This window comes from Pantherophis guttatus, chromosome 13 (assembly GCF_059756535.1).
Source record: "Pantherophis guttatus breed Tessera chromosome 13, ASM5975653v1, whole genome shotgun sequence".
Lineage (NCBI taxonomy): Eukaryota > Metazoa > Chordata > Lepidosauria > Squamata > Colubridae > Pantherophis > Pantherophis guttatus.
The window spans coordinates 21,605,444-21,620,000 of NC_142075.1; the positions used below are offsets into that span (position 1 = coordinate 21,605,444).

General features: G+C 44.4%; 1 long non-coding RNA gene and 1 pseudogene across 2 annotated transcripts in view; one reads left to right on the forward strand and one right to left on the reverse strand.

Moving 5' to 3' along the window:
- Positions 1–3,296: 3,296 nt before the first annotated feature.
- The window catches only part of LOC148112176 (uncharacterized), an 11,572-nt gene continuing 311 nt past the window's right edge, over positions 3,297–14,557 (reverse strand). The window contains exons 2-3 of the long non-coding RNA XR_015729817.1: positions 12,041–12,157; positions 3,297–3,469 (exon numbers count right to left, since the gene is read on the reverse strand). This is a non-coding gene — a long non-coding RNA (uncharacterized LOC148112176). The remainder of the gene's footprint in view (positions 3,470–12,040; positions 12,158–14,557) is intronic.
- LOC148112177 (phosphatidylethanolamine-binding protein 1 pseudogene) lies at positions 12,527–13,162 on the forward strand (annotated as a pseudogene). Its single transcript, XR_015729741.1, has one exon. The product of XR_015729741.1 is annotated as a phosphatidylethanolamine-binding protein 1 pseudogene (transcript).

Below are 14,557 nucleotides of genomic sequence, written 5' to 3' on the forward strand. Positions count from 1 at the left end.
GGAAGGAAGGAAGGAAGGAAGGAAGGAAGGAAGGAAAAAGAAAGGAAGGAAGGAAGGAAGGAAGGAAGGAAGGAAGGAAGGAAGGAAGGAAGGAAGAAGAAATTGGCGCAACTGCATCCTAAGTTGCATCCTAAATCACGATCAACGGTGATCTCCCAAGACCACATCAAAGAATCCGTAGTGCTGTTTCTAGCAGCTGTTGGAACAATGCATTCCCTTCTCAGCTCCCTTCAAACCTTCTGAAATTTAAGGAGAGTGACTGACTGGAGTGATTTTGTGTGTGTGTGTGTGTGACCACCAGCCCTTCATTTAACCCTTCCTCTAAATTAAGCTTTACACGTAGATGATGGATAGCTACTCCAAGCTTGAGCAAAATAACACCCCGCTCTTCGTTTCATGTGTCTCAGCAGATGCCCTTTCAGGGAGTATGAAATTTTATCACTCATTCAAAAATGAGCTCTTCTGCCAGGCTAAAACTGCCCGGCTTCTCACACTCATTCAAAGATATTATTAAGGAATGATTGGCAGGTTTGTATCCAACCCAAGTATTTTTAGCGACTTTAGCAAGCAGACTCGATCTCTCTCTTTCTCTCCAGTTCCATCTTCATAAAGACACTCATTTCCTTCTGTTTGTCAAGCTGTATTGTGTTTCTCAGTTTCCACCCCCCCCCCCCATATTGTTGCCTCGCCTTTTTTATGAAACGTCGCATTCTGCTGTGAGGAGAGGGGGGGGGAAACAAAAAAGAAACCAGGAGAAGGTAGATGAACAGATGCTTCCAGAAAAAGCACAAAAATCCAAGCTTGAGAAGGAGATCAAGAGAGAAAACTAGAACCACCAGGGAACTCATCTGGTGGGGTTTGAAGTTTCCCCCCCCCCCCCCAAAAAAAGATTGGGCAATCATTTATTTGTCTGGGATGGTATAAGGATTCCGTGTCAACTTGCAAAGTATCCCTCCCTGGCCTGCTCTCAAGTTGCCATAGGCCAGGAGGGATGGGAAACTGGCGAAACTGCACAGCAGCCAAAAACAGATGCACATTCCAAGCTTATCTCCCTCAAGGCTGTATCCCTGGGTTACCTACAGCAGTCAAAGGGAAATGGGTCCAAATGGCTCTTTGAGTGTTTAAGTTTGCAGACCCCTGCCTTAGTTGATAGCGGTGGAACCCTGTCAGATTGTGAATCAAATCTGAAAGATGAATAATATCTAAGCTCCTCCTACCTACGCCCCAAAGGGAAATAACCGTGTCTTATTCTAAATTGAACTAAAATGAACTTCTATTCTAGGAGCTCGGCTTCCAATCAGTCAACTGATAAATGTGTTACAAACAATATATGAATTCAATCTGGATTCCGATGCATAATAAAATTAGCCAGTCTACTTGCTAAGGGATGCTCTGTGTATCATTTCTTCTCAGGATATGATATGATATGCATCCAATTTCTGGACTATTATAACATCTCAACAAGTATGGGTAAACTTGACCAAACGGAGGAATATCTTTGCTATCTAACATAGACACTGGAAGTAAAAGAGAAAAAAAGGAACTTTATACCTTGGTACTCAATATGTTTGTCAAGTTTCCGAAAGATGCCCTAATTAATTCATGAGCCATGATCCAAACTTCAAAGGAAATATATTCATTTATTAGGAGCAACATTCCGGCAATACTCGGATGCAGTTAGGACTGATCCTACGTAGATTTACGTTCCCCTATGACCCTGTCTCTCCCCTCCTCTCTGGCCATGTCATAAATCACATTCTCCAATTAACCACTTTGGCTGGCTGTGAAACCTAACACCCTCCTTCTGATTGCGGTCAGGAAGAATGTATGGAATGCACTTCAGTTCTCCCTCCCTCCTGCTCATGGCAACTTGAAAGCTTTGCAAGTTGACAATGTTATCTAGGGATTCTATTAAAGAAAACTAAAAACGGTTCGAAAAAAAAAGAAAAAAGAGTTTTCTGCCATTTGTAGCATTGCATTTATGATTCTGATTTAATACTCCTGTGCTGATAGTTTCTCTCCACGTGGAAAAGATTTACCCCTGCCGAACGCCACATTCCCAACATTTCAAGCACAAATATTCGCAGGTGACAAGTCCCATTAGGGAAGTATTTTGTATTTTGTTTCGCCAACAAAGAAACGTAGGAAGTCGAGTTTTAATAAAGGTAAAAATGTCTAATTGGCCTCCCTGTGGCGTAATTAGGACCCAGCCTCTTTCCAAATTCTCTTTAAATGTGTACTATAAATTTCAGTTTTATACCGGAACTATCTAGCATATTGTAATTCACTGCCAAGGGATCCTTAGAACCGTGATTCGGCTTGGAATCTACAGGGGTCCAAACTGTGTAGATTTTCAACGTGCTTCTCCCCGCCCCCAATTTAAGAAATGTGAATGTTAGTCATGAGGGTTTAAAATCCAGAATTTGCTGCTTTCATTCAGGTTTGTTGACCAAGCCACCAAGCAATGCAAAGCCGAAATTATCCCATCTACAATGGTCACCCTGATCAATTGAAAAATACTGTATTTTTCAGAGTATAAGACACACCTTTCCCCTCCCACAAAAAAAGAGGGTGAAAATCTGGGTGCGTCTTATACTCCGAATGTAGCCCCGCCCAGCTTCTCAAACGGAGGTTTCAGAGGCTGAAAAAAGCATCAGAAAAGAAGCTTCAGAAGAGAAGCCCCCGAACAGAGTTTCAGAGGCTTTTTTTTTTTCCTGAAGCTCTGTTTCCGAGGCTTTCAGAGGCAGGAAAAAAAAGCAAAAAAAAAGCAAGGCACAGAGCTCACAACCAAGAAACCTGTTGCTAAAATTCACCTCTGGGAACAGCTGATTGGGGGTATTCCGGGAGGCCGATCCACCTGCCAATCAACTTTTTTCTTATTTTCCTCCCCAAAAATTAAGGTGCGTCTTATACTCTGAAAAATACAGTATCTCTCCCTCCCTCCCTCCCTCCCTCCCTCTCTCTCTCTCTGGCACATACAGGTAGTCCTCAACTGATGACTGTAATTAAGCCCAGAATTACAGTCATTAAGTCATGCTGGTCATTAAGTGGGTCACTGCATGCCCTTACCTTATTTTACCAGGTTTTTTTGTGGCAGTCATTAAGTTAATCCATTGTCCATAATGGGTGTTTTTTGACCGAAACTGGAAGCAAACACCAATTTATGAATATAAACATCGTAAAGCATGGCCTCATGACTGTGAGATGTTGCAAAACGTCATAAATGCAGGCTGAGCACCCTAAATACAATTTATATAACCATTTGGGTCATGGATGGGTGCTACTTACCTTTACTACTGGTTCGCATCGTGCCCGCAATCACCTACGCGCAGATCACCTATGATGACGTCTGGGTCAGTAGGAGGAGCCTCCTGCTGGTTTTACTACCGGTTCTTGCGAACCGGTCCGAACCGGGGGCAACCCACCACTGCTTCAGTCACTAAGCGATCAGTCATAAGTCAAGGATTCCCTGTATAGCACAGAAATAAAGTCATCCTCAATGACTGATGAGTCTGATCTGGGGTTTGAATATATTTTTCTCATCCAACTTTGCCCCACGCCAAGTGTACGGGTGGGCTACCGTTTCTCAGGGATCACTCCCAGCCAATCTCTGTGTTTTCTATTTTGTATTCCCCATCAAAAAGGGGGCATGATGGCTCAATGGTTAAAGACACTGAGCTTTTCAGCTGGAAAGCCGGCAGCTCAGGTTTGAGACCTGACACCATGCGACAGGGTAAGTCCCCGTTCTTGGCTTCAGCTGCTGCCAGTCTAACAGTTCGAAAGCATGAAAATGCGAGTAGATAAATAGGTACCACTTCAGTGGGATGGTAACCGAGTTTCATGCACCATGAAACACGGGTCAGTGGGCGGAGCCTCCTGCCGGTTTTACTACCTGTTCTTGTGAACCGGTCCGAACTGGGGGCAACCCACCACTGGTGGGGACTATTATTTTTATTTTTTTGTCCGGATGTCATGGCTCTTTTACACGGGTTGGTGCTTTTTAAAAACACACACATACGCACACAGTGAAATGAGGTGTGGGAATGAGACTGCTAGTTACTCTCTGTCAGTTCAAGGAGAACCTCTACCTCATCAAAGGCACAATCCCTGCAGTTAATTTGGGATTATTGTTCCCATCTTTTCTTAAAAAAAAAAAAAAAAACTCTCGCTTTTGTGCCTGATGCTATTAAGGCAGGGCTATTATGCTTCAGCCATTCTTTCTGCAAATGCCATCGAATCTCAAGTGAATCGTGTTGCACTCCAACGTTACACGTGCTTTGTGTTAGAGCCAAATGAAAGGAAGTTGTTGTGCAAACGCCATGCATGCCAGACGCATCTTCCTCTCCCTTTAGTAGCATTCATCCAGCAGAGAGGAAAGGCTGTTCTAAATAATAATAGTAATAATAATAATAATAATAATAATAATAATAATAATAATAATAATGAAGTTGAGCGACTGTGGAAAAAGAAATCGTGTGTTGTCCCGATTGTAATTGGAGCCCTCAGAGCAATACCCAAAGGGCTACCCCGCTATTTAGAAATTCTAAATTTGCCGGACTTGAACATTTTGACTCTACAAAAAACCACCTTACTCGGAACAGTTTACATCCTCCGACGATACCTTAACAGTTCCTAGGTCCTTGGTTAGGACTCGAGCTGCTGAGCTATTAACCAGCCTCAAAGGCTGTGAATCTCACTAAAGATTCACCAATAATAACAATAACAAAGTGAGAAAAGAAGAATCTGTTGTCTTCCAAATTCCATTATCTGTGTTTTGCATAGCATTGGTTTCATGCAAGCCTTCTTGGAGAATGATCCGATTATGGGGGTCTCCGAACTTGGCTGTTTTTTTTTTCTTTTTTTTTTCCAGATGTTTCAGGACCCAACTAGGGAATATCATCAGTGGTAGAAGGGAATGGGGTTGTGGAGAGGAGGAGGAGGAGGCGGAAGAGAAGGAGGAGGATTACGGAATCCTCTGAGCTTGGCTGTTTTGTTGCAGATGTTTCATGACCTAACTAGGGAGTATTATCAGTGTATTGTAACATCGTGGCGACCGCTGCTGGCTGGGGGATTCTGGGAGTTGAAGTCCACCCATCTTCAAGCTACCAAGGTTGAGAAACACTGCCATATTCCAAGTGTGGCCTTTCATTGCAAGTGTTAACTTATTCATTTCTACACATTCTCTCCAGCCTTTAAATCTGGAAAAGAAAAAAAGGGGGGGAAAAAACCCAGATCAAGAGAGTGCATCGGTTTGCAAAACAAGATCCATCAATGGAAAGCCAGTCCAAGCAAAGGATTCTTTTGAAACTTGGCAGACCTTTTCTTTCAGATATATATATATATATAAACACCCTCTTTCAAATCTGACCCTGATACACAAGATAAAAAGAATGTGTCCAGTCCTTTGGAGAGAAAGTGGATAGGAACAATCTCGGGAAGAAAAAAAAAACCACCTCAGGATTATGAGGAATTCTTTCAAAAGGAGAAAGACCAAGCAAAAATTGCAAACAATTGTCTGTAGGGAGAAGTCAACCGAACCTGCAAAAAACACAAATGCAACGAAAACCTGAAAATAATATTGGGGGGGGGGGGGGGGAAGAGGAAGGAAGAAGGTTAACTCGCCACATGTAAGTACATTCGAGTAACTTGGATTTGTAGAGACGGTGTTGAGAAACGAAAGGTCAGGATGAGCTAAGTTTAGAGATGAATGCTAAGAACAACAACCTTCTTTTCAGAGCAGTTCAGAATAACAAGCGGGGGGAAAAGAAAGAGTCTGCCAGCGGTTCCTGGAAAATGCCAAAAGGCTAAACAGGTAACAAAAGAAAAAGCCATAGATATTCAACTTCTATTTGGGCTCAAGCTTTTCGGAGAAGAGAAGAAGCCTTAGGTGGGACTGTTGCGTTGAGTTTGTGGAAGGCAGAGGAAGCCAGTCTCGATCGGAACGCAATCGAAGAGAGGTGGGCCAGTGGTGAAATCCTCTGCAGGTTGCCACTGGTTCAATGCCAAAGGCGCATGGAACACTCTTACTTTCCCACCAAAAGTGGTCCCTATTTTTCTACTTGCAATTTGTACGTGTTTTCGAACTGCTTGGTTGGCAGAAGCTGGGACAAGTAATGGGAGCTCACCCCGTTATGCGGCACTAGGGATTCGAACCGCTGAACTGCCGACCTTTCGATTGACAAGCTCAGCGTCTTAGCCATAGAACCATCGCGTCCCTTTTAATTACTTGATAAGATGGTGGTAAATCAGCATTCCTGTTTCACAGGCTTCAATCCATTCCCTGGCTGTTTTTGTGCCTGCTCATCCAACAATCTTAGCAACTGCAAAATTGAATGCATGTCCTTGTTCATGGCAGTGTGAGGCTACCAATGAGTTCGGGTCTCCTCGTCAGACCTCTCACTTGTGTTCTTGCAATTTGATGATTAGCTTCCTCCCCATCTGTCCTACATAGTCATGGGGCAATTCTCTTCTTCAGGGACTTGGGAGATAAGACGGAGGACCTGAGTAGCCTCTCTCGGCTGTGTATTTAGACATTATATCCTCTCTCCCTCCATCCCTTATTTTCAAAATCCACAGGGGACTAGCACCCCTTCCCCAGGCAGTACGGTTTGAATTCATAGCTGTGGAACATCGCTGCCGCTAAACCTCCCTTAGATTTATTTCTTTCCCTTTGTAAAGGCAAAATGGGATGTGATTTATGGCTTGGCCTTCACGGGAAAGTGTTTATTCCATCAACATGTTAATCAAGGGGATATTTTTTCATAATACTTCTACTGTTCTGTGGAATTCTGGAGAGATTTGTCTACTGGTGATTTTCTTGCCATCTTCCCTGCTGAGCTTTCTCTCCCGCTACACACACACACACACACACACACACACACAGAGAGAGAGAGAGAGAGAGAGAGAGAGAGAGAGAGAGAGAGAGAGAGAGAGAGAGAGATCATGATATTCTGCTTCTAATCCTTCCCAACCTTAGAAAACTGGTTTATTCATCCCAGCAAGGCTGATAATTTCTGGCAAGCCCCTGTTTTCCTGCCGAGGCACAATATACGCCAGTGACAATGGATTTAGTATTTAATATTGATTTGCTACCCTCCAGTTGTAACCTGAGCATAACCTGAACATATGCCATCACAGCATCCTGATTCCGTAGCGCGAAATACAGTTAGTCCTTGAATTTTGACCATAGATTGGACCAGAATTTCCATTGCTAAGCAAGTCAATTGTTAAGTGAGTTGTGCCTGATTTTATGTCCCATTATATTTCTTTATTTTGCCACGGTGGTTAAACTTACTGCTACAAGTGTTTAACAAAAAAAGAGAGGTAAAGATAAAAGTTTCCCTGTCCAGGTTGTATCTGACTCTTGGTTTCATGGCTGAGGGGGCCAGCGCTGTCCAGAGACCTTTTCAGTGGACATGTGGCCAGCAAGGCTATATGCCAAAGGTGCATGGAATGCTGTTCCCTTCCTACCAAAGTGGTACCTATTTATCTACTCGCGTTTACATGCTTTTGAACTGCTAGGTGGGCAGGAGCTGGAGCGTGGAACAGGAGCTCAACCCTGTTGCACAGTGCTTGGGTCTTAAACCCGGGCTGTCAGCTTTCCAGCTGACCATGTCAGTGTCTTTAACCACTGAGCCATCACACCCCCGAAGATTAAGAGAATCTTTTGGTTATAAAGTGAATCTGGCTTCCCCCCCGTTGATTTTGCTTGGTGGGAGCTAGCTGGGAAGGTTGCAAAAAGTGACCCCATGACCCCACATGGCCCCTCTTCATCTCCAGTTTTATTCCTTGCCGTTTGTTGATCCCACCACATCCTAGAAGAAAAAGCAGCAGTGAACTGAAGGCTGTCTTCTCAACACGTGACATAAAGATCTGTTATTTCTGTGTTCCTGCTCTTTCTTATCCCTCTGGGTCCTCCCAACCAATTGTAGGTAGAGACTGGCTTCAAAAGAAACAGAAACACAAGGACGATGGTTGTGTAATGAGCACTCCTCTCTCCAAAAAGAGGGAGAGAATCACTGAGCATGCCAACCTCATGGGTCCCCAAGCAGAGTTTCTCCAGCTCAGGCATGAGGGCAATAGCAGAGGAAGGAGGAGAAGGAGGAGGAGGAGAGTGACAGAAACATAGTTTGCAAACAAGAACATATCCTTCCTTTTCAACCCCCCTTTTCTAGCTTCCTGGGAATGCATAATAGTACCCTCTTGAAGAGGAGAGGAAGAAGAGAAGTAGACAATAGAATGGAAGGGATCTTGGAGGTCTTCTAGTCTAACCCCCTGCTTAGGCAGGAAACCCTACACCATTATCAGACAAATGGTTATCCAACATCTTCTTAAAAACCTCCAGTGTTGGAGCATTCACAACTTCTGGAGGCAAGTTGTTCCACTGATTAATTGTTCTCACTGTCAGGAATTTTCTCCTTAGTTCTAAGTTGCTTCTCTCTTTGATGAGTTTCCACCCATTGCTTCTTGTCCTGCCCTGAGGTGCTTTGGAGAATAGCTTGACTCCCTCTTCTTTGGGGCAGCCCCTGAGATATTGGAAGACTGCTATCATGTCTCCCCTAGTCCTTCTCTTCATTAAACTAGATATACCCAGTTCCTGCAACCATTCGTCATATGTTTTAGCCTCCAGCAGAACCATTTTGCTTTTGATTATATCATCTCTCCAGAGTTGGTCAGATCTTGTTCTTGCAATCAGCCATGGCTTTCTATACTTCTTTCCCACTTCCATTCCCACAGAACCTACTGGGTGACCTTGATATTCCATCTTTTTTTATTATTATTATTAAATTTGAAGAGTCAACTCTTGAAGAGTCAACAAAGAAAATTTAAGTCCGGTCATCTATTTACTGTATATTTAGATTTTGCTGAGTTCCTCTGAACCAGAACTCCCAAGTAAGCATCAACCAAACTTCAAGACTCTTCAAATTATTCAGGGTCTTCGAATAATACTCTTGGCAGATAGTATATATGTTGACTCTTTCCTTCTTTTGAACTCCCTGTTCTTGGAACACAAATACAAGCCAAGCATGACCTGCACATGATGTTCTCAATTATAGCCCTGGGTTGGTAAAGAACAAGCTGGCGATACATTTTTATTTATCACATTAGAGGTAGATCGCATCTTTCCTCCGAGGAGTTTAAACAATATCCAACTCTCCTCTCTCCCTACTCATGCCTCTTAGAGCCTTCATCCAGGAGTGGGATTCAGCCGGTTCAGAATGGTTTGGGAGAACTGTTTGCTAACTTTATATCTGGTTCACTGAACCGGTAATTGCAAGGACTGGCTGACCCTGCCTGCCCCACCCTGCCCCGCCCCTCCCCTCCCAGGAGTCTCCATGTGGCCCATTTTGGATGCCAGGTTAGTGCAGGGCCTCTGGAGCTTAGGGAGGGTGAAAACTCCCCCCCCCCCGCCATAGTGCAGGAGGCAAGTAGGCCACGCCCCCCATGGCCACACCCATCCAGCAACTGGGCAGAGAACCAGTTGCTAAAATTTTTGAATCCCACCCCTGCCTTCATCCCACACCTGAGACAGGTACTAAAAGTATGATTATAGAAGATCCTGGTGGGGGACACCCTTCATCATTTTCTCCATGTATTTAAAGCTACATGGAAGCAATACTCAAGGAGTGGAGTTCCCAACATGGCGTACAGGGGTGTGAGTGGACAGCCAGAGGCTTCCTCTTGAGCCGCTACCAAGATTCCTGCCAGTTATTCATAGACAATGACCAGAAGCCAGTGGTGGGGATAGATGTAGCGGTGCCAAACAACAGCATCAGGAAGAAGGGGGAGGAGAAGCTGGAGAAGGACCAGAGATGGAAGGAGGAACTGCAGAGGTTGTGGAAAGTCAAGGCCAAAGTGATCCTAATGGTAGTAGAACTCAAGGTTGTGATTCCTAAACTGGGAGATCCCAGAAGCAACATCGAGACTCTGTTTTTCAGAAGAACATGATGTTAGGAACATCTAAGCTCCTGCCCTAAGAACCCTCAAACTCCCAGGCTCCTAGTAGAGGACCTGAGATTGAGGAAGACACAGACCAGCCATAAAGGTGAGAAGGAAATTTATATACATACTGGAAACCAAATTTGACATCAATAGCAATCAGCTGTAGAAAGTTAGCACCCACCCCTCGCCTAGAAGAATGAAATATTTGAGAAATATTAAAAAGGCAGAATATTATATTTTCCTAAAGGAGAAACGTGCTGTTGGAAAGCAGGCCCCCACCTTTCTTACTAGCCCCAGCAGGACTGGGCCAGCCTATCTACAAGACAAAAGACCTTCAGCTCCAGAGTGATGGGATTAAGACATGACCCTCTTAATCCCATCACTCTGGACATAATAGGATTATCTATCAGCAGAGCTCACAACATGGCACAATCACCTGGGGACATTGCATCACCCTCCAAACTTCAACCAAACTTAGCTCAGACAAACATGACCTCTACATGGCCCCATGAGAGTCTGACTACAGCCAATAGAATACATTTCTTGCACAGGAACAGGAAGCTCAAGGGCAAGGCCCAAGAGAGGGTATAAATAACCCTCACTGTCCACTCCATGTGGTCAGCTTTCCAGAACCATATGCTTGGTGGTTCTACTTCATCAATAAACCATCTTTCCAATCAGCCTCCATGTTTCCAGTTTCTTTCTCCCCGCTTGAATTGAACCAGATGGATATTTCTTCCAACACAGCTAACAATAGGGAAGGATCCCACTGTTGTTTTAGACTTTACAGAAAGGGTGACTCTATTTCCATGGGCCTCTTAGTCTAGATCTGTGATGGCCAACCTATGGCATGTGTGCCAGAGGTGGCATGCAGAGCCCTCTCTGTGGGCACTCATGCTGTCACCGCAGCTCAGCCAGCTGGTTGTTGGGTTTCCAAGGCACACATGCACACCAACCAGCTGGTTGTTGGGTTTCCAAGGCACACATGCACACCAACCAGCTGGTCGTTGGGTTTCCAAGGCACACATGCACACCAACCAGCTGGTCGTTGGGTTTCCAAGGCACACATGCACACCAACCAGCTGGTCGTTGGGTTTTCAGTGCTCTGGCATATGCATACGCATGCAGGCGCCTTCCGGATTGTTCACTCTGTGCTTAAAAGGTTCGCCATCGCTGGTCTAGATAATTAATTCTAGCTTTTTCCTAAAAATAAGATGGTTGCCAGGAAGTTCTGATCATAACAAGCTCAGAATCTCTTCCCATCATTATCGGAGAATATGGAATGCATTTATAGAGCCTAAATTGCTTAGCTCGGCCTTTCCGTCGCTTGCTTTTTTTTATTTTTTTTAATCTTCTTCAAACGTCTGCCATGTTCTTGGGCCTCTCAGCAATCAACCCAAGCACTTATACCATAAATATAAATATAAATATATATTTATGGCTGTTGACAGATCAGCTCTTTTTTTCCCTTCTTTTTTTTTTAACAAGCTGATTGCCGAGTAATGGTCCACAATGGTCAGCTGATGTTTCATCAATGGGAACTAATGGACAGATATGGCCTCTTGATAGCCTGAGATTATTTTCAAGCGCTCCAGAATAAATTGCCCATCAGACCTTGAAGAAAATAATAGTGCTGAAGGAGGGGGTGGGTGGGTGGACAGAGAAAGGACAGAATAAACAGTCTGGGTGGGCCAAGAGAGGGAGGGGGAAGAAGAGAGTTTAATTGGAAGAATTCTCTGTCCTTGGAAAGATGCCATATACTGGACAACGGCTGAGTTTCTCCTATGATGGTTACTTATTAATCAATAGCTCTAAAGATACTGTAGGCGTCCATAATTGTTTCCTCAAAAGAGAAGGGAGGGAAGACTAAATAACGGTTGAATTAGGTGGAGAAATATAGGAAGAAATAAAAATTTTGGAAAGGAAATTGGATACACCTTTATGGGTTTTTTTTTTTTGGTTTGTTTTTTAATTTGATTTATATGCCGCCCTTCTCCAGCTATTGCTTACAATGTGCTAAGCAATAGCCTTCATCCTTTTGTATATTTATACAAAGTCAGCTTATTGCCCCCACAAACCGGGTCCTCATTTTACCCACCTTAGAAAGGATGGAAGGCCGAGTCAACCTTGAGCCTGGCGAGATTCGAACCTGCAGTAATTGCAGGCAGCTGGTCTTAATAACAGGGTGCTTTAGACCACTGTACTACCAAGGCTCCTGTCAAATGTAAATAAAACAATTAGAATAATATAATACATTATAATGGTATAGATATGATATATTAGAAGTATATGTACTGTATAAAAGATATACTAAGATAAGAGAGAGAAAATGTATAAGTATGGATTACCGCCGCGAAACTGTTGAAAAGAAGAAAATGTTAATATCTTTTTTTTTGTTTTTAAACTGTTTAATAAAAATATTAAATAAAAGAGAGAGAGAGAGAGAGAGAGAGGGAGGGAGAGAGAGAGAGAGAAGGGAGGGATTGTTTTCCTTCGGTGTACCCTTCACGTTTCCCCTGTTTGCAGACTTGACTATCATCCCATCGCTTTCTTGGTGTCGGAAGAAATATTCATCTGTGGTTTTTGCTTGGTGCAGCGAGCTGGGAAGAACCTCTTGGGCGTTCGTCCCTTTGGTGCAACTATGCCGGTAGATTTGAGTGGCTGGGGAGGCTCATTAAACCTCCCCGAGGTGGAAGACAAGCCGATGCAACCTCTGCGGGTCCGCTACGGGACGGTGGAAATCGAGGAGCTCGGTCAAGTGCTTACACTCACCCAGGTTAAGAATCGGCCGACCCTGATCGAGTGGGAGAATTGCAGCCCGGATAAATTCTACACTTTGGCTCTTACAGATCCTGATGCACCCAGCAGGAAAACCCCCAAATTCAGGGAGTGGCACCACTTTTTGGTGACCAACATGAGAGGAAATGATATCACAAGTGGGCAGGTTTTGTCTGACTATGTTGGATCTGGGCCTCCCAAAGGAACAGGCCTTCACCGCTACGTCTGGCTGGTTTACGAGCAGCCCCAGCAGCTGAGTTGCAACGAGCCCATCCTGAGCAACCATTCGGGGGACAAACGTGGCAACTTCAAAATAGCGACCTTCCGCAAGAAATACAAGCTGGGTTCCCCCATCGCGGGCACCTGCTACCAAGCCGAGTGGGACGATTACGTGCCCAAACTCTACGAGCAGCTGTCTGGGAAATAAAATCGCCTCTGGTTTCGTGAAAAAAAAAAGAAAGAAAGAAATATTCATCTGTCTGGGTTTCAGTTCCAAGTGCAGAGAAAGACACTGGAAACACGGAGGCTGATTGGGAAGATGGTTTAATTGAGGAAGGAGAACCACGTGGGTTTGTGGTCCTGGGCAGCTGGAGGGGAGAGCCGTGGTGGGATTCAAATAATTTAACAACTGGTTCTCTGCCCTAATGACGGGGCTGGGTGGGCGTGTCCATGGTGGGTGTGGCCAGGGGTGTGACAAGCAGCACTTGGCCTCCTGCACCCCCCTGGTAGTGGCCAAAATTGAAACCCACTACTGATGGAGAGGGAAAGTTCTAGGAACCACATGCTGCTGTTGACCTTTTTCCCATGCTTGTTAAGCAAAGCACTGAAGTTCTTAAGTGAACCGTGCAACTGTTAAGCAAATCCAGCTTCTCTCATTGATCTGGTATGTCAGAAGCCAGTTGGGAAGGTTGCAAGCATTGATCTCGTGCTCTCGAGAGACTGCAGCCGTTATAAATACGTGCCAGTAACCAGGCAGGCATCCAAATTTTGAACATGTGGCGGTGGGAATGCTACAACAGTTGTAAGGGCAAGGACCGGTTGTAAGTCGCTTTTATTGGTGTTGTCATAACTCCGAATGTTCAGTGAAGAAACGACTGTAAATTGAGGTCTGCCTGTATTGTTCAGCACTGCCAATTGCAGTAAAACATGAAACAATAATTAAATTCTGAAAAGAAGGAAGGACGGAAGGGAGGGAGGGAAGGAGGGAGAAAAGAAATAAGGGAGGGAGGGAGAAAATGAAGAGAGGGAGGGAGAATAGAAGGGAGGGAGGGAGAAAAGAAAGAAGGGAGGGAGGGAGGAAGCAGGGAAGGAGAAAATGAAGGGAGGGAGGGAGGGAGAAAAGAAATAAGGAAGGAAGAAAATGAAGGGAGGGAGGAAGAAAAGAAAGAAGGGAGGGAGGGAGGGAGAAAATAAGGGAGGGAGGGAGGGAGGGAGGGAGGGAAGGAAGTAAGGAAGGAAGGAAGGAAGGAAGGAAGGAAGGAAGGAAGGAAGGAAGGAAGGAAGGAAGGAAGGCTACCCAGATAAAAAGAGCTTCAGAACACAATCCAGTTTAAATGTTAGAAAGCCAGTGGGAATTAATTTCCCTTGTTGGTGGGAAAAACCAGACTTTATTCTAGATCTATTCAGATACACATCGAAAGAAATGGAAGTGGAAAGGAAATAACCAGCACAACAACAACAACAACAACAAAAAGCATCATTAACATCATCTTGGCTAAGAAAGAAGGGATGACGATGATGATGATGATGATGATGATGATGATGATGATGATGATGATGATGATGGGACAAAAGCAAGGGACAGCTCTCACCCCACAGGAGAAAAACCCTTACTTTG